This window comes from Equus przewalskii, chromosome 25 (genome assembly GCF_037783145.1).
Source record: "Equus przewalskii isolate Varuska chromosome 25, EquPr2, whole genome shotgun sequence".
NCBI classification, from domain to species: domain Eukaryota; kingdom Metazoa; phylum Chordata; class Mammalia; order Perissodactyla; family Equidae; genus Equus; species Equus przewalskii.
Genome location: NC_091855.1, coordinates 45,198,284 through 45,216,710, shown reverse-complemented (window position 1 = coordinate 45,216,710; position 18,427 = coordinate 45,198,284).

Below are 18,427 nucleotides of genomic sequence, written 5' to 3'. Positions count from 1 at the left end.
TCATAGGTGGCACTGCTGCCCTGGCTCCACATGTCCCCAGGTTGGAGGCCGCAGCTGAGGATGGACACGCTGGGATGCAGTCGCCAGACCCCCGCCCCATGCCCGCCCAGTGATGGTCACGCCTGCCCGTGTCTCCCTCACATCTGGGGAAATAAACGAGGTGTCCTGAGGGGCCCATCCATCCTGGCGCAGTCAGCTTCTCCCCCGGCCAGGCCATCCGCGCTGCCTGTGGATAAATGTGGCTAGAGGCCTTTGTGCTGGGCTTCAATGGGACGTTTGTCAGGGAGATTTATGGACACCCACTGGCCAGGCACTAATGCGCCTCTCACACATGTTTATCTCCGAGGGCGCCGCTCACCTCGTCTTTCTCTGGAAGGCACGTCCCGGGCATGGGGCCCAGGAGCCCCACAGAGTCTGCTCGGAGGCCCCGGTGTGGGCGAGGGCTGCTGTCCCCACCTCACCTCCCGGGCCCCAGCTGAGCCGAGCCCACGAGGGAGGAAACTGAGATCACCGAGGGAACCTGTTCTTGCCAGAAGGGGCTGGGGAGTCATGGCCTCTGAGAGAAGAAGGTGTGGTCGGGGGGCTGAGGACCAAGCCTGGAGGATTCTGCCCCGCTCAGGGCCCAGGCACCCCAGGTGCTGCCCCTTTGACGAGTTCTTGTCCTGCTCTCTCACAGGGTTCCCTCCAGATTCTATGCCCTGGGGGCAGCAGCATGGGTCAAGAACACAGGTGGCCTGGGGGTTCATTAGCCCCCCGGTGGGAGAAGCTGAGCATTTAGCTGGGGGGCATCCCACCCCCTGAGGCAGGCCTCCCACCCCACCCCATCACTACGGCCACCACGACTCCACTGGGGAGCTGACTGCAGAGACAGCCCGCCCCTTGGCTCCCAGGGCGCTGACCCGGTTGGACTGGTTTTGTTCCAGGACCCTCCTCCCCAGCGCTGACCACCTGGCGTGTGCATCTTATCTTGACCAACTTGGTTTGGGGCAGGGGGAGCCCTGGATCCCCACGGGATAGCGGATGGGAGATGCCCACCCCACTGCCCATCGCGCACCAGTTTCCAGCCAGCCCCTCCCTCTCCTGGCCCTGCCACTGAAGGAGTGAGGTCCCACACCAGGGCCTGAAGGGGCAGGGATAGGGCAGAAGATGTGGGAGAGGAGAGAGGGGCTCAGGGTGGACCTCCTGCCCCGGGATGTCTGGCCTGTCCCCAGGCCGAGCATGGTTGTGCCAGAGAGGGCATCCATGAGTCCTTGCGACACCGTATGTGAACAAGGGAGGGAGGAGGGGTAGTGAGAACAAATGAAGAAAAGGGAGACACTTCCAGTGCTCGCTCGTTCCCCGGTAACCTCAGAGCTCTATGGTCCCTGATCCTTGGGGTTTTCTCTCCTCTGCTTCCTCCCATCTTAGGCTCTGTTCCTGTTGGTGGTTGTTGGCCTCTCTCAGGGGCATCAGAGGGTGATGCACGTTCTCCAGCTCTGTGAACATTTCCCACGAGCTTTTCCTGGTGCGAGGAGGATGCCTCACTGCGGGTGGGAGCCCCTGTCCCTTAGCACGGAGTTGTTCCACTGTGGTCTGGCTCCCTAGTTACCCTTCCCGGCCCCAGATCCCTCTGCCCTCACGAAGGTGATGTCCACAAAGAATGTGGCCTTGGGGCCTGTGAGGCATGGCCCCCGGTCCCTGCTGGCCTCTGTTTTCTCATCTGTTAGGCGTCACTCCAGCGCATCTTTCTGTTTCTGGTTTCTTTCGCTGAACACGCTGTTTGGCAGCTTCACCCGTGCGGGGCGTTGCTGGGGTTTCTCACTTTGTTGCACAGACCTTCCCACCCCGTGACTACGCCACGGGGTTCATCCAGTTCACCTGCAAGGGATGGTTGGGATTTCCCAGTTTGGGAAACAATACCCCATTCTTACACACTTCTTGTGGTGCACAGCTGTGGGCCTTTCCTTGAGACGTGTTCCTAGCAGGGGAATTTGAGTCTGAGGTGTGCACGTCTCCAACATTCCCAGATATTGCCAAATAGTCCCCTGGATTGAATAAATAGTTCTCTAAATTGAGTAAATAGTTCTTTAAATGGGGTGTGGCAAATTACACACCGAGCTGCCGTGTATGAGCGTTCCCACTGCCCCGAATTCTCGCCCACACTTGTGTTGTGAACCTTTGCATCTTTTCTCCATTCTGGTGCACACGTAGAGACATGTCTTTGGGCCCTTAATTTGCATTTCCACCACAAGCAGTTCTGCTGAACGTTTTTTCATCCGTGCGTTGGGCATGTGGACGTCCTCCTTGGTGAAGTGTTTATCTGAGTCTCCTGTCCTTCTATCGTCCGTCTTTTTCCTTGTTGATCTGTTATTTATTCGGGATAAAAGCCCTTTGTTTATTACGGTTTTCACATCTCCTTCCGCCTTCTGTGGCTTGTCTTTTTCCTCCATGAGTGATGTCTTCTGACGAACAGAAGTTCTTAATTTTAATGCAATCCAATATGTCACTGTTTTCCTTTAGGGTGAGTGATAAGAAAATGTTTCCTCTCCCAACATCGCTTCTAAACACGTTATCATTCTGACCTCCGCATGTGGATTTACAGTCTGCCTAGAACTGATCTGAGTGTATGGTGTGGGGCAGAGTTCAAGTTCGTGCGTTCTCCCCTGGGCACCTGACTGTCCCAGTGCAATGTGTTACGATCATTAGCTCTCCAGGGCTCCTCGTGCTGCACTTTTCATAAGTGAAGTATCTATGGATGCGCAGGTCTGCCTCAGGGCTCTCCGTGTAAATCCACTCATCTGTGTGTCTATTGTTTTGCCAATACCATACTGTCTCAGCTATAACGCCACAAAAAATTTTGTAATCAGTCTGTGGGTCCCTCTTTCTCCCCCCGCCTTTTCTGTCGTCATCATTCTTGGTCCTTTACACTTTAAAATAAACTATAGAATCCCCTCCTTCTGTCACACACACACAAGCAGAGAGAGAGAGAAAGATCTCTTGGAATTTTGAATGGCATTGCATCAAAATATTAGATTTATTTGGGGAAAATGTAAGTCTTAAAAATATCAAATCATACAATCCATGACCACGGTTTTCATGATCTTTTAAATTTAGAAAAAATTCTCTCAATAGTGTTTTATAGACTTTTGAAGAGAGGTTTTACCCCCATTTTGTCAGGTTCATTTCTAGGTACTTCACATTTGCTGGTGCTTTACAAACACTCCTTTTGTTTTACCTTTATTTTCAGATTGTTGGCTGCAGGATTGTAGAAACATAACTGAATTTTGTCTGCTACTTTTTATACAACAACCTTGCTAAACTCTCCCGTTGATTCTAACGACAGCTATCGGTTGCCGTGTTCACTGCGTCCTCAGCCGTGCTGTCTGCAGAGGAGGAAGGCGTTGCTTCTCCCTTCTCAGGCCCTTCTTCCTTTTCTGTTTAGCTCTTGCTGGCTCAGCCGGGGCCGCACTCCTGGACCATCCGCGTCTTTTCTCATTTCTCGTCACCAAGAGGGGGAAGCGTCACTTTGTCACCACTAAGCTTTACACTTTTGCAGGTTTGATAAAAATATTCTTCATCATATTAAAGAGTTCTCTTCTGTTCCAAGTTTGCTAATGGATATTTTTATTATAAATTAATGTCGAACTTCATTGAACATTTCTGATGCAGCTTTTGAGATGATCATATAACTTTTCTCCTTTCGCACCTTTTTTGGGTAATTCCACTGATAGATTTCCTGTTTCGATGTATGGTACTGAGATAAAGACAGCCTGAGCACGATGTGTCGCTCTCGGTAAATGCTGCGATGTTCAATTTGCTGTTTTATTGAAGACACTCGCTCTGCATCGATCAGCGAGGTTCTCGTCCTCATGCTCAGCTTTGGGGGTTTGTGTATTAGGTTCTGCTCACCTGATAGAACAAGCTGGGGCGAATCCCTCTTCAACTGTCACCAGGAAGAGTTTATATAAAACTGGCATTAATTCTTCCTCAAATGTTAAGTAAAACTTGCCAGTGCAGCCTGTCCGGTCCTGGGGTTTCTCTGAGGGAAGGTTTCAAATGATAAATTCAATCTCTTTAGTAGTCACAGGTGAAGAATTTCAGATTTTCTTTCTTGTGTGTCAGTTTTGTTGAATATTTTTCAAGAAATTGTCCATTTTTTCAAATGTTTCTAGTCCGTTGACATAAATTGGTTTATAAGATTCTCTTGTGCCGTTTCCTCCTCTTAAATTTCGCTGTCTGTAGTCTGTGGAGACGTCCCCTTTCCCTCCTCGCACCAGCTGTTGACGTCTTCTCGCGTTTTTCTTGCTCAGACTCCCCAGAGCTCTATGGGTTTCACGGATCCCTTCAAAGAGCAAATTGCTGGCATTATTGATCCTTTTTCTTTTTTGTATATATTTTTTCTATTCCATTAACTTCTGCTGTTACAGGAGGAGCACCAGGGGAGGAGCTGACCCCAGGCCCTGGCGCTTCCGTCCACTCAGCTCCATGGGCCGGGGATCCCGGCCTGGGCCCCACACGACAGCTCCACTCCTGGGGCAGGCACCTGCCCGCCTCCAATGGCCCAGAGTGACCAAGCTACGGCCACCAGAACATTCTCACTGCTCCCGGGTCCCTGGGAGCCCTGTACCCCCAACACCTCCCAGAGGTCCTGACCCTGGTCAGCGCCCTCCTCCCCGGGGTCTGCCTGTCCCTGTCAAACTGTACATCTCCCCTGAGGCCAAGCCCCACCCAACCCCTGTGGGGAGGATGTAGGTGACCAAGCGCCAGCTAGGACCCTCCATCCCCCTCCACCAGGCGACCCAGACACACTCCTCCCTGCCTCAGGGCCCCAGTGCAATGGAACCCAAGCAGGAACTGCCCTGGCCTGACCTTCATTGCCCTGCATTCTGCACCATCAATTCTGACCTTAAACAGCAGCCAGCAGTTTCTCTGGAGGACAAGACCCCACCTGTGGGAAATGAGGGCACGGACAGTCAGGGAACCACAACGGGTCCAGAGAAAGCGGGGGGGAGTAAGGGCTCCTGCTGCACACGGGTTCCCCTCTGGGGCAGGTCTAGCACGGCCTGCGGAACTGGGCAGGGGTGCAGGCCCTGGCCAGGATCTGCCAATGCCCTGAGGCTCCGGGGCATGACCCCTGACTCCCTGCCTAGCCTTGCCAGTCTCAGGATGGGGTCAAAGAGGGCTCGGGACACCCAGGCTCCCCTCCGGCTCACCATGTGCTTCCTGGGGGCTCGGGCAAGTTGCACGGTGTCTCCAAGCCTCAGCTCCCCTTGCACAAATCCAGCCATGGACATGGGGGCATGACGCCCGCCGGCCTTCCTTCGGTGAGCACAGGACATGGTCTGAAGGACCATGCAGTCCTTTACAGGACATTTCATTCTCAGAACAATTTCCGAGGAACTCAGCTGCTATGTGAGAGCCCAGGCTCTCCCAAACTCAGCCTGCATGCCCTGTGGTTCCCTTTTCCGGAACAGGGCCCTGTGAGTCACAAAGGGCTTCCTGGAGGAGGTGGTGCCTTTGTTGACAGCTTTGATGTGGGAAATCCACAAGCCACTTCCCAAGGGGCTTCTTTCCCTAGACTTGAAGGAGCCCTGGCCCCTTCTGCCCTTGGTGACGCCCAGGCTGTCTGCTTCCCACAGTCCTGGGTAACGGGGAGGAGCCCTGCCTGTGAGATGGCGAGAGCTGGATGTGCGTGCCGGGCCCGAGAGCTGGTTCCAGGCAGGGGGACCCCAGGGAACCGAGGAGGCACACTGGGGACTTCAGGGGAGAGGACCGGCGGGAAAACCCCTCTCCAGGCCCTGCGACCGTTAGCCCCTGTCCTAGCTGAAATCAAGCACTCCCTGTGTTTCTGCACAGAATTGGGGCTCTCTGCCCGATGCACATCAACAAGCCAATTAATTACAGCATCAGCCTTTGCGGGAGAAATCGGCTTTTATCAGGAGAGACGGGTCTGCAGGGAGACGGGAGGTGTGCCCCCAGATCTGTCTCCCGATTCAGGATTTGGGGTGAAATAGAAGAGGTTGGGGAGCACAGGCTGGACGCAGACGCGCTGGCGGGGCAGGCTTTGACTGGTGGACTTCAAGCATGTGTGGTAAAGTTCTAAACATTTATGATGGGGTGGAGAAGGGATTTTCACACCGGATCTTCCTGAATGAGGGGCCCCTCGTTTCGGATGAGAGTCCAACTTTCAGGTTCGTTGTGTCCGGGTCCTTGGGTTCCATGGGGAGGAGGACCTTTACTTCCGAGGTCGTGTCAGGTCACGGTTTCTTCTTTGCCCATGCCCTGGCTGCGTGACTTGGCAGGTTTTCGGAAAGGCAACTCTTAATCTGTCTGCTGAGGAGAGATGGGCTCAGTGGAACCGGTCCTGGGGGGCCTGCGGTTACACCCAGGCCAAGGCAAACGCTGAGGAGTGACCAGGGCTCCATCCCCCAGATGGACCACTGCCCGGCCTGGGGAGGCCAGACGGGGAGGGGCACGCCAGAGGGGCCGGAGGCCTGGCCGGGAGCAAGGATGGGGCCCAGGCAGCTCCACCCTGACCCCTGGGGGGCCGTGGCAGGTCCCCTCCCAGCTCTGGGCCTCAGTTTCCCATCTGTACATTGAAGGACCTGGTTTCCATGATTTCAGGAGATGTTACAGGAAAGCCCCATGTTTTCCTGAGAAGACTGAACTCCAGCCCAGGCACTCGGGGCCCCAGAGGAGAGAAGGCAGAAGTGGGCTGCAGTCTGATGCTCCTCCCCCAGGGACCCTGGCACTCAGATCTTGAAAAGCAACGCAGCCCCCATGAGGGTGCTCAGACCCAAAAGAAGGCCAAGGGGTGAGGGCACCTGGGATTCACGCCCTGCTTCCCAACTTCCTGTGCTCCCAACTTCCTGTACTCCCTAACTTCCTGTACTCCCCAACTTCCTGTGCTCCCAACTTCCTGTACTCCCCAACTTCCTGTGCTCCCAACTTCCTGTGCTCTCTAATTTCCTGTGCTCCCAACTTTGTGTGCTCTCCAACTTTCTGTGCCCCCAACTTCTGTGCTCCCAACTTCCTGTACTCCCTAACTTCCTGTACTCCCCAACTTCCTGTGCTCCCCAACTTCCTGTACTCCCCAACTTCCTGTGCTCCCCAACTTCCTGTACTCCCCAACTTCCTGTGCTCCCCAACTTCCTGTACTCCCCAACTTCTGTGCTCCCAACTTCCTGTGCTCTCCAACTTTCTGTGCCCCCAACTTCTGTGCTCCCAACTTCCTGTGCTCCCCACTTCCTGTGCTCCCCAATTTCTTGTGCTCCCAACTTCCTGTGCTCTCCAACTTTCTGTGCCCCCAACTTCTGTGCTCCCAACTTCCTGTGCTCCCCACTTCCTGTGCTCCCCAATTTCTTGTGCTCCCAACTTCCTGTGCTCCCCAATTTCCTGTACTCCCCAACTTACTGTGCCCCCAATTTACTGTGCTCCCCAACTTCCTGTACTCCCCAACTTCCTGTGCTCCCAACTTCTGTGCCCCCAACTTCTGTGCTCCCAACTTCCTGTGCTCCCCACTTCCTGTGCTCCCCAATTTCCTGTGCTCCCCGCTTCCTGTGCTCCCCAATTTCCTGTGCTCCCAACTTCCTGTGCTCCCCAATTTCCTATACTCCCCAACTTACTGTGCTCCCTGACTTCCTGTGCTCCCTGACTTCCTATGCTCCTAACTTCTAGTGCTCCCCAACTTCCTGTGCTCCCAACTTTCTGTGCCAGGGCCCCCGAGCAGGGGAGACAGACTCAGGACACAGGACCAGCTGTTCAGCCCAGAGAGGCTCAGGCTCAGAGCTGGAGGGAGGGCGCCGCCTGGGAGAGCCTAGGGGAGCCCAGCTGGTCGGGGTGCTGGGCGGCTGGCACAGAGTCCCACCTGCCTGGACTCTGGGGGTGTGAGGCAGCATCGGGGCAGACGGCTCGGCTGAGAAAGGCCCCCTGGGATCCAGGTGGGGGTGTGGCCGGACGCTCCCCACTGGGCCTGTGGTCTGAAAAGCCGTATTTCACAGCAGGGCCTCCAGGAATGATCCCTGCTGTTGTAGCTGGAGCTGTGGAAGGCGTGGGGTTGGAGGGCGGCTAGCCCAGAGCCAGCCACCCCCGACCTGCGAAGGGCACGGGGCTGCAGGTCAGGGCCGAAGGGGCGCTGACGGCAGGCAGAGCTGTTGGGACAGGCAGTGCCCACCCTCGAGCCTGGGCCCAGCACTGCCAGCTCCCAAATGTTCCAGCCCAGTTGGACCCAGGGGCCCTGCTCTCCCGGCCTGTGACACAGGGGCCAGGGGTGGACTCGCTGGACCTCACTCAGTGGACGTCCATCCCAAGGCCTGGGGCAGCATGTGCACCTCAAGGACATGAGGCAGAGTGAGTTCCAGCCAGAGGGGAAACAGCGAATTTAAGACACAGCCATGGACAAAATGCGCCCCCATGCCCCCCAGACGCAGGCGTCCAGTGCAGCTACTGCCCTCCCGGCTCCAGCACTGGCCAAGGGCCCACGCGTGGGTCCTCGGGAGTCGGGGACTGAGGCCCCAGTGCCCACGGAGGAGCATCTCGCGCCCAGGTCAGGGGGCTGGGCGGGTGGGGAAGGAGAGGGAGGGCCCCCAGGAGGAGGGAGCTGGAGGGGGCCAGGAGCCTGCACCCCCAACCTGCACCCAGCTCCCCTCCCTCCCAGCTGTGGCTTTTTGGGAAACCCCAGACCCTCAGAACCTCTTGTCTACATCTGACCAATGCAGATGACGAGGCGCTGCTCCCAGGGTTGTTGGAGACTCCCTGTGAAGGTCACATTCCTGGTGGCAGGCCTTCCTCTCTGCCGTTGAGATTCTAGAAGGTTGGGCTGGGGTTCTGAAGCAAGAAGAACATGCCGGGCTCCATCTTCCAGTCCTCACGGCAGCCAGGAGCGCCAAGCCCAACACCAGGGTCATTCCACTCAAACTGGTCCAGCCAGCGCTAAACTGACCATCGTGGCCGCTCCTGTGCTCAAAAGCCATCGATGGCTCCCCAGTGCCTCTGAAGGCAGTGCGGTGAGCGCAGAGCCGCTGCCCTGCTCTCCACACAGAGTGTAACTTGCTCAGGTTTTGGGCATGTCTGCTTCCACGCTGATGGCTGTAAGTTGTGAGAACGTCCTCCCAACACTGCTTTTAGTCTCTGTGCTCGTCAAAGCCTCTGGGCCAGCATCCCAGGTTGTCACATCCAGACTTCAAGGAGGCCTTGGCACCCTGGAACCCAGTCCCTCATCTACCCCAGGCAGTCACCAGGACGCTCTCCGCCTGTGGGAGTGTCCTGGGGCCCCTGGTCACTCTGCGCTGCATGGGGAACATGCTGAGTCCAGTGTGAAGCTTGACAGAAGCTTCCGCGTGGGAAGTCCTCACGGTCCTGCTCAAAGGAAGCAGAACTTCTCACAGCCGGAGGAAGGTGGCCCTGGGCCGAGCGTGTCCCATGGCGTGTGGCGTCCGGGACTTGCACGCAGGGTGCATGGGGACTCCTGAACCGGGATCTGCACTGACCCGGCCGCCGGGGCTCCCTCTGCACGGCTGCACCTCCCTCCCGCCATCAGCACTGGATCTGCTGGAGCTCGTCCAAGGCCAGGACTTCTGGGCCGCAGAACTGAGCGATGCCTTCCTGGAGGCTGAGAAACATGTGTTGGGATCCTGGGTCCAAACCCAGGCCCACACTTCCCAGCCCGTGTGGCCTTGGGCTCACGGCCTCACCTGCAAAGGGGGCGCTGAGGCCAGCCTCTGAGGGCTGCCCAAGGCGGGACACGACATTTGCAAACTTCCAAGTGCCAGTCAGCACCCAGTAGGTCTTCAAAATGTGTGTCTCCAGAAGGGACTAGAAGGGTAGGACAGTGAGGTTGTCAAGCCACAGCGGCTCCAGCCCTACGCCTGGCTTGGGACGGCCTGGACCGTGGGTTCCGCAGCGGCCAGGGCCGCCTCACTCTGGACTGTCCCTCCGCCCCACACCTTCATTCACCCGGCCGGCTGGCCCTCTCCCTTGCCTCCTCACTGGGTGCCTCCATCCTGCCACCGCGGGCCCCAGGAGAGCAGGACAGGCAGGGCAGGAGGTGGCTGGAGCTCCAGGCCCACATCTGAGCCAGCTTCCCGGGGCTGCCGTCACAAATGACCTCAGGCAGGGGCTTCAAACAACAGAGATTTGTTGAGGGTCTGGAGGCCGGAAGTCCATCAGGGCGTCCCCTGGGCCTTGCTCCCTCCAAAGGCTCTGGGCAGCCTCCTTCCTGCCCTTCCGGCCTCAGGTGGCTCCAGGGGCTGCTGCGCTCATGGCCGTGTCACTCCAACCTCTGCCTCCGTCTTCACACAGCCTCTTTCTGTCTCAAGTCTCCCTCTGCCCCTCGCTTATATGGACACCAGTCGTTGAGTCTGAGGCCCACCCAGATAATCCAGCATGACCTCACCTCAAGATCCTTAATTACATCTGTAAAGACCCTTTTTCCAAATAGGGTTGCGTCTAAAAGTGCCAGGGCTTAGGGTGTGGACATATTTTATTGGGGGAGGAGGGCACCATTCAACCCACCGGAGAGTTGAAGGACCAGCTGTGCCGGGTGGGGCCTCCGGGCCTGGCCGGTGGTGTCATGTGGCTGCCTGCTGGCCTCCTCGCAGCCATACCACGGGCCCGGCCTTCAAACGGCATCTTTAGCCAGTCTGGTGGCAGAAGATGCTCCGCAGGTGGGAGTCGGCAAGGCCTGTGCTGCCCGTCCCGGGACATGCGGAGACGGCTGGGCGTGGAGGGGGCGGCTGGCAGTTTCCTGTGCCCCGCAGCTGCGGGACCTCCCCTGCTGCGCACACTGCTGGCTGTAGGAAGCCGCGCTGCGCGGCTGGGACGCTGAGTCAGGAAGGCCTTCCGCGTGAGGTTTCTCGTCAGGAGGGTGGACGTCTCAGCAGCTGGCTGAGGCGGCTGAGGCGGCTGCGGCTGGAATTTTAACATGACAGTTGGCAATTCCCTCCTGAGGGGCTGAGGACAGGGACAGGGACAACAGAGGAGGAGGAGCATGGAAAGTGCTCTTTGGGGCCTAATGGGCTGGAGGGGAGTGTCCCAAACTGAGTCCCACAGCCACCCAGGGCCCTTCCGTCCTAGGAAGGGCTGTCCCCAGGTTCATGTTGCGGGTAGAAGTGGGGAGCAGGGCGCCCCATCACGGCCAGGAGCCGGCAGCTGCCTCTCCCACACAGATGCCCCCGCGGCTGACCCAGGACTCCCGAGGCCTCGTCCCGTTTCAAGACGCCCCACAACCAACTGGAGGGGCCTGGGCGGAAGGTGCCTCCGGGTGAACGGGGAGCGTGGGCAGGAGGGGTGTCTGTCCTGGCAGTGCCTGTGGTGGCCTGAGGCGGCCAGGGCAGAGAGAGCTGCAGCCTCGGCTGAGACGGAGGCAGCTGCTGGTGGACGTGCTGGAAACATGCCTGGGGCCGGGAGGGGGCTGCAACTGGGATCACTATAATCTCCTTCTCTTTCTGATGATAAAGTGCACTTTTAGCAAAAAGCTCTAAATCATCTCTGAGCAATTTTTTTCTTTTAGTGGAAATGGAAGGAAACAAAGAAAAAGGAAGGAAGAAAGAAGCCTTTTCCGGCTGCTGCTCCCCGAGGAGGTGGCGGCCTCAGCAGCTGTGGCCACGCAGCCTCTGTGTCCCCTCCCCACCCCGAGGGAGGTGGGTGCAGGCTCCAGGAGGAAGGCTATCCCCAGCCAACCCACATCTGCCAGCCACACAGCTGCCTGCAGGACAGTGACCACAGGCAGAGCCCCAGGGTCTGAGCGCAGGAGGGCGGCCACCGCACCTGCCCTTGCCCTGGTCTCCCCTCCCGGTGGTGGGGGCGGTGGGGAACTGGAGCCCTCCATCGCTGCAGGATGCTGCTGTGCCCTCTTCCCTCCCAGGACCTCCGTCTACGGGGCCACTGAGGGGCTGGGGAGGAGGGGTATGGTCTCGCCCGGGGTGGAGGCCCCCTGGGGCTGGGGCTTGGCCAGGAGCAGCCGGTCCCGGCCAGGAGTGGATGAATCAAGTCTGCAGCAGGGTGGAAGTGGATGGGAGACTGGGGAGTGACCCTTGAGGTTGGTGGCTGGAGCTGGGTGTTGTGAGGGCACTGGACCAGTCAGGCAGGCAGCTGGGGGGCCCACAGCCGGGAGCCTCCACCCTCAGCTCCCTCAGCTGGCCTCAGGGGTGGGGCTGCAGCCTTAAGCACCCCCTCAAGCCAGGGGGTGCACCTCGCCAGTTCTGGCGGCTATCTAGGCCCCACCTCCAGCGACCATGGGCTCCCTGGGGCAGGCCCAGGACAGGGTTTCAGGAGCCGGGACGGCAGGGGTGGGTGGGAGGCAGGAGGCACTGGGGCCCCCACCCCACAGCCCCCACCCCCAGAAGAGCCGGGAGATCCACCCGCACAGCAGCACCCTGTTGCTACGGAGTCCTCTCGGGGCTCAGTCACAGGCACACGACTGCTTAGCGGCAGCCACCGCCTCCACCCGCTTCCTCCCGCCGTGTGCGCTTTCAACAATCCGAAGTCATTTGGAACGTGGATACTATTTCGGCTCCGCTCCACCACCACTACACCATTCAACCCACTGGAGACTCGAAGCACCAGCTGTGTAATGCCCGGCTTCTTCCAGCCCCACCCGCTCCTCACCTGTGAGACCCCTGGACCTCCTCCCGAAGCCGCCTGCTCATCCTTAGGAACCCCAGCCTCCTCGCCCCCACCCCCGTGCCTCTCCAAGTCCTGTCTACCTGCTCATTCTCCTGTCCATGGGCTGCCGTGTAGACACTTAGGGGTGTGGAGCTTCCAGGTTGGGAGGAACCGGCTAGGTTTCGCCCATCCCAAGACCCAGGCTCAGAGGCCTAGAGGGAGCCACCCCTATTGTCCTCCAGGTGGGGACTCGGGCCCCAGAAGCAAAGAGAGGCTGGGGCAGCTGGCACCCATTGGAGGGCCTGGGAAGAAAAGAGCAGCGCCGGAGGGCACAGGGTTTCAGGACCATAGCAGAATCAAGATGGAAATTTATCTTTGCTTCTCCTCCCTGGAGAAATGGGGGCTAATGTCCCTGCCCCCTGGAGCCGGCACCCGCTTCAGTGACTTGCTTGACCAACAGGGTGTGGTGGAAGTGACATCTTCCTTCTGAGGCCCTGCAGCCCTGCCTGCTCCCTTGGAAAGCTCACCCTACGGGGGACCAGCTGCCACGTGAGACCCTCACCCCCAGCCACGCCGTGAGACTCCCAGGTCTTCGTGCAGAGAAGCAAAGACCAAGGAGCACCAAGGAGCTGGGCGCATGAGTGAGCAGGCCACCTGGGGAGTGGCCACCACAGCCAACCCACATGGATACAAGAGAAACTGCCCTGCTGAGCCCCATCCAAACTTCTGACCCACAAGACCAGGAGCAAAATAAACGGGTGTTTCCAGCCACCATGTCTGGGGTGGTTCATACATCGCAGTGGACGCTAGAACACAGTGTGGTACCCAGAAGTGGGGCACTGCTGACACAGAAACTCCAAATGGGGTGACTGGTTTGGGGAGTGGGGGAATGGCTGGAAGGACATCAAGGCCAGGGGACTGTGGGGATGGCCTGAAGGACAGCGAGGGTCATTTATGGAGGAAAGACGGCCCCTGGTACCCAGTGAGTGGAAGAGGGGAGGGCAGCTCGTGAGCCGGGGGGTCTGGCCGGGCAAACTTCCAGGCAGAATGTCAGAGGATCCAGCTGGTTTGGTCTAGCTGCTTATGATTACACAGAGAGAGAGAGAGAGAGCGAGCCAAAGCGGGAATGGCTGTGTTTCTGAGCCGAATTTAGAGGAAACATGGGGGACCCAGGACCTGCCGTCTCCCTTCAAACTCTGTGCAGAGATTCTCAACATGAAAAATGACCTCTGGGCAAAGATGTGCGACCACGAGCCAGGGCACACAGACTTTCTGTTCAGGAAGATTTAAGGTGGTGTCTAGCTCCTCTCTCAGGTCAACAAAGGAGACTCAAAAAATCTTGGAGGTGTGCCCCAGACCCTCCCATCCAGACTGTGGGGCTTCTGAGAATGTTAAGGGCTTTGTCCTGCAGCTGTCCGGGTGGAGTGCCCCAGGCAAGGAAAGGCTCCCCTCGATTTAGCTGGAGCAATGTGGGGCAGCCTCTGTCCAGTCGAGCTGGTTATCAATAATCCACAAGAGCTCTCAACGCTTTTGGAGAAGTTGTCCTGGCTCAGACCAAAAGGGACACCACTGTCCACCTCCTCAACCTTCTGTGGGCAGGAGAGAAGCTGAGCTCCAAGCCGGCTACAAGCCGGAGCATTTCTTATGGAAAAGGAAGAGCCACCCAGGTGAGCAGGGGTCCCAGGGGAAGCCGAGAACTGTAGAGGGTCTTTCTAGGGGAGCGGGAGCCGGCCACGCATGATTTTGGGACTGCCAGGGGACAGATCGTGTGCTCTCCCATTTCTGCCTTGTTGAAATGAGGGTGTCCACTTGGGGAACCCACCTAAGTCTCCCCGTGGTGCAGGTGGCGTCAGATAACCAGGCTCCGGTTTACAGGTCTTCAGATCAGAGCACCCGCTGGAGGAGCCAAATCCAGGAACCCCGTGTACACGCGGAGCTCCCTAGACCAGGTGGCCCTGGACTCAGACAAGCTGAGACGGGGTGAGACCCGTGGAGCTGACCGTGGACACGTGCGTGAGCCCAGCTGCAATCAGCCAGGCCAGACCAGACGAGGGCCACCCAGAGAACCATGAGCAACTCGAATAGTTGTTGAAGCCGCTAAGATTGCAGGTGGTTTCTCGCACAGCGGAAGTGAACTGATGCTGAATTCATGATATGGGAGTTATACCTCCATCATTTTCTAAAAAGAGTCACTGAGACAGTGTCTGCCTGCCGAGGGCTCGTGTTCCTGCCATCAGGTCATCAAGGAAGGCAGAGGCAGAAGGCTGGTCCCACCCACGGCCTGCCTCCGGGGAGGAAGCCCAAGGGCTCTGTTGGTGGCAGCTGTGCCAAAGGGGAGAGGGCAGTATAAACAGACCTTCACTCTGGTGAACCGGATCGGATGTGCAGAGACCCAAAAAGATTTCATATTTTTAAAGCGTGCCTGAGCTCGAGAGAGAGTAAGGGAAACAACAAGAGGTCAGAAAAACATAATTCCAGGATGGAGAGTGAGCGTGGGCACAGGCGCCCACTGGCCCTGGATGGCCTCCGGTCTGGGTGTCCGTGAGCAAGTCGGTGTGTGTGGATCAAGATGGAGTGAGCGAGGTGGCAGAACGGTGGCAGAGCTGCAGCCCCGGCAGGAGGCAAGGTGCACTGGGCAATGCTCTTCACAAATCCAGGAGCCCAAGATCAACTTCCACAGTGACCAAGCTAGACAGGACCCAGAAGACGCACCTGACTTGGCCTGACAGCTCAGGGGAGGGGAAAGGGGTGTATGCGGGAGGCGGGTAACTCTCTCCTAAGGATTCCTACCCACAATCCCTCATTCATGAAGATTTGGGGGCTGGGATCCACACCTATGTGCACTAAAAAATAATTTATGGGGCCAGCCCAGTGGCATAGCTGTTAAGTTCACACATTCTGCTTCGGCGGCCTGGGGTTCGCTGGTTCAGATCCCAGTCATGGACCTACACACCGCTTATCAAGCCATGCTGTGGCAGGTGTCCCACACGTAAAGTAGAGGAAGATGGGCACAGATGTTAGCTCAGGGCCAGTCTTCCTCAGCAAAAAGAGAAGGATTGGCAACAGATGTTAGCTCAGGGCTAATCTTCCTCAAAAAAATAAAACAAAATAAATAATTTACTTAGAGTGGTCCTGGGTTGGCAGTATCCCCAGACATTTGGATCCACCTACTAATTCTTTTTGAGAAAACCACGCTTTGAACACAAACCTCGAAGGAGTTCTACAAGTAGACTTCAGTGACCATGAGCTCACAAACAAAACTCAGACACATCCATGAAAGCTGGCGTCCTGAGTGAGTGTCAGCAGAAACAGACCTACGAGGGCTTAGAAAACTGGAATTACCAGAGGGGAAACTTTAAAAAGTGTGTTCAATACTTTTTAAAGAAGTTGTTGGGGAAATTGAAGACATCAAATTGTGAAAGAGAGGATAGCAAAAACAGTCAGACAGACATGAAAAAAGTGAACTTCCAGAAATAAAAATCATTGAAATTGAAAATTCAAAAGAAGGTGACACAGCCAAAGAGAGAATCACTGAATTAGAAGATAGAACAGAAAATCACAGAATGCAGCTCAGAGAGAAACAAGGTAGAAAAGACAAAGGAGTCACTGAGACACACGGAGCTTTGGGGCGTTTCTGTGGAACCGTCTTCCAGTGCACTGGTGTTTTCCTCGGCTGTGATGAATCTGTCAATGAAGTGTCTGTCTTTTCTGTGACAGGGTTTTTGTTTCTAGCATATCCTTCTGACTGTTTCTCAGCATTTCCATCTCTCTGCTTACTCACTCATCATTTTTGGCATGTTGTCTTTTTTCCACTAGAGTCCTTAACATATTGAGCCTGGTTATTTTAAATTCCCTGTCTGATCATTTGAGCATCTGTATTATATTTGAATCTGTTTCTGAGGGTCGCATTGCCTCTTCAGAGAGTGTTTTTGTTTATCTTTTGAGGTGTCTTGTAAATTTTTGCTGAAAACCCAGCCTATTGGATTGGGCAGTGGGAACTGAGGTCAAGAGGCCTTTAGTGTGAAGCTTGGTGTTAATCTAGCAAGGAGCTGGGCTGTGTCTGACGATGGCCATAGCTGCAGGTGCCAGAGGCTTCCAGTTCCTCTAGAGTCCTTGCTTGTGCCTCCCCTATTGACTTTGGGCTTCTCTGACTCCTCCTCCTTAGAGAGCGCCTGGGTCTTTCCCAGAATCCACTGTTATTACAGGGGAGCCCCCCTGTAGAGCGAGAGGGAGCATTCTATAACCTTCCTATTAAAAGTCCATCTTTCACTGGGCCTGTGACCTTGGGCTGTGACCTGCCCAGTGTTTCTCCGAGGGCGCAGCCTTTTTCCCACTGCCCCTGCTCCTTCTCTGCTACAACGTTCTCCATCTATTTCCTTGAAGCCCTGGCCCTTGTCTACCGTTTGTCTGTCTTTATCCTAAGGTGGAACGGGAAGGCTGGAGGGGGCTGGAGCAAGAGGAATCCCGTCCCCCAGCAGGCAGAGGTTGGAACTTGCATTCAGGCAAATCTTCCCCATGGAGAGTGGGCCTTTGTTATAGAGAAGGTCTGGCAGCATTTTACACGCTACTTTTCTCCACTCGCTGCCAGAGATGCTGGGATCTTTCTCAATCTTCACCATGAGAAGCTGGTCAGGTTTCTGGAGGAAAAGCCCATGACAGTGTTGGGGACCCCCTAAGACTGTGGCTCCAGGAATTTCTCCCCTTCCTGCTAGTCCACACTCAGGCTTTCACAATTCATCCAAGTTTCCATGTAAGTGTTCCTACCACTCCTGGCTCCAGCAGCTTCTGCTCCAGGTCAGCAGATCTCAGATTTTTTCCTCTGTACTCGCCTATCTCTTCAGATTTTGGGGGCCGTGGTTTGCTTTGCAACCTCCAGTCTCTGATGAGTCTGAGAAAACTCATCAATTTTCAGTTTGTCTACTTTTTTCCTGTTGTAAGGACAGTGGTGACCACTTCTAAGCTCGTTAAACGCTGGAGCTGAAACTGGAAGTCCTGATGGTTTTTTTATTGTTATTATTTTGTGCAGAATGCATCATTGTTATCTGTGGCAGGATCAATCCAGTTGGAGCCCAGCTGGAGAACAGATGTGGAGCTTGGCCAACAGCTTTTTAAAATGTCAGCTTTTCTCACTTCAAAAAAAAATTCTAGGGCGGCCTCCTCTGCCTCCCCACCAAAGAGAGAGCCAAGCGTGGCCTGGACGACGTCGGTTGGAACCTGTCACACAATGACTCTGCTGGTTGGGCGTGTTCCCTGTCCTGCAGGTGGAGAAACCACAGCGGGGGTGGTACACGGTGGGCATGCGCTTCTGCCACACCCCCTGGAAGCACTCTGGGTGCCCTCAGGGTAAAGCCAGGCTTGATCCCTTGCCGCGGCTCCTGTGCCACTGGGTGATCCCCCTTTTGCAAACTTCTCATTCTCTTTTCTCAGCTCAGTGCCTGTGAGCCCCGGGCTGTGCCTGGCACACAGTGAGCTCTGCAGTTGGTGACTGGCCTGGGATCTGATCTCCCACTGCGAGGTGGGGTGGGCGAGTGAGGGTGTCTGGTAGGGACTGGAAGGAGCCACCCCTGTGGTAGCGGACCCTACAGGGGGGCTACTCTTACACCCCAAGAGGAGAGGATGCCAGGCTCATGAATGCACAGATGGCCACCAAGTGCGATGACGCCAGGCCTGCCAGCCCCTCTGTCTTCTCTTCCATTCCTCTCTCCGTTGTCTCTGTGTCCTTCTCCTTTTGCTAGCACGTGCCCCTGTCAGGTAATCTCATCGCCGTCGCCCTGCCCCACTAGGGACACAAGCTTCTCTGCACAGGGTTTGACTCCAGCGGGCCCCACGGGTTCCCCTCACCTGC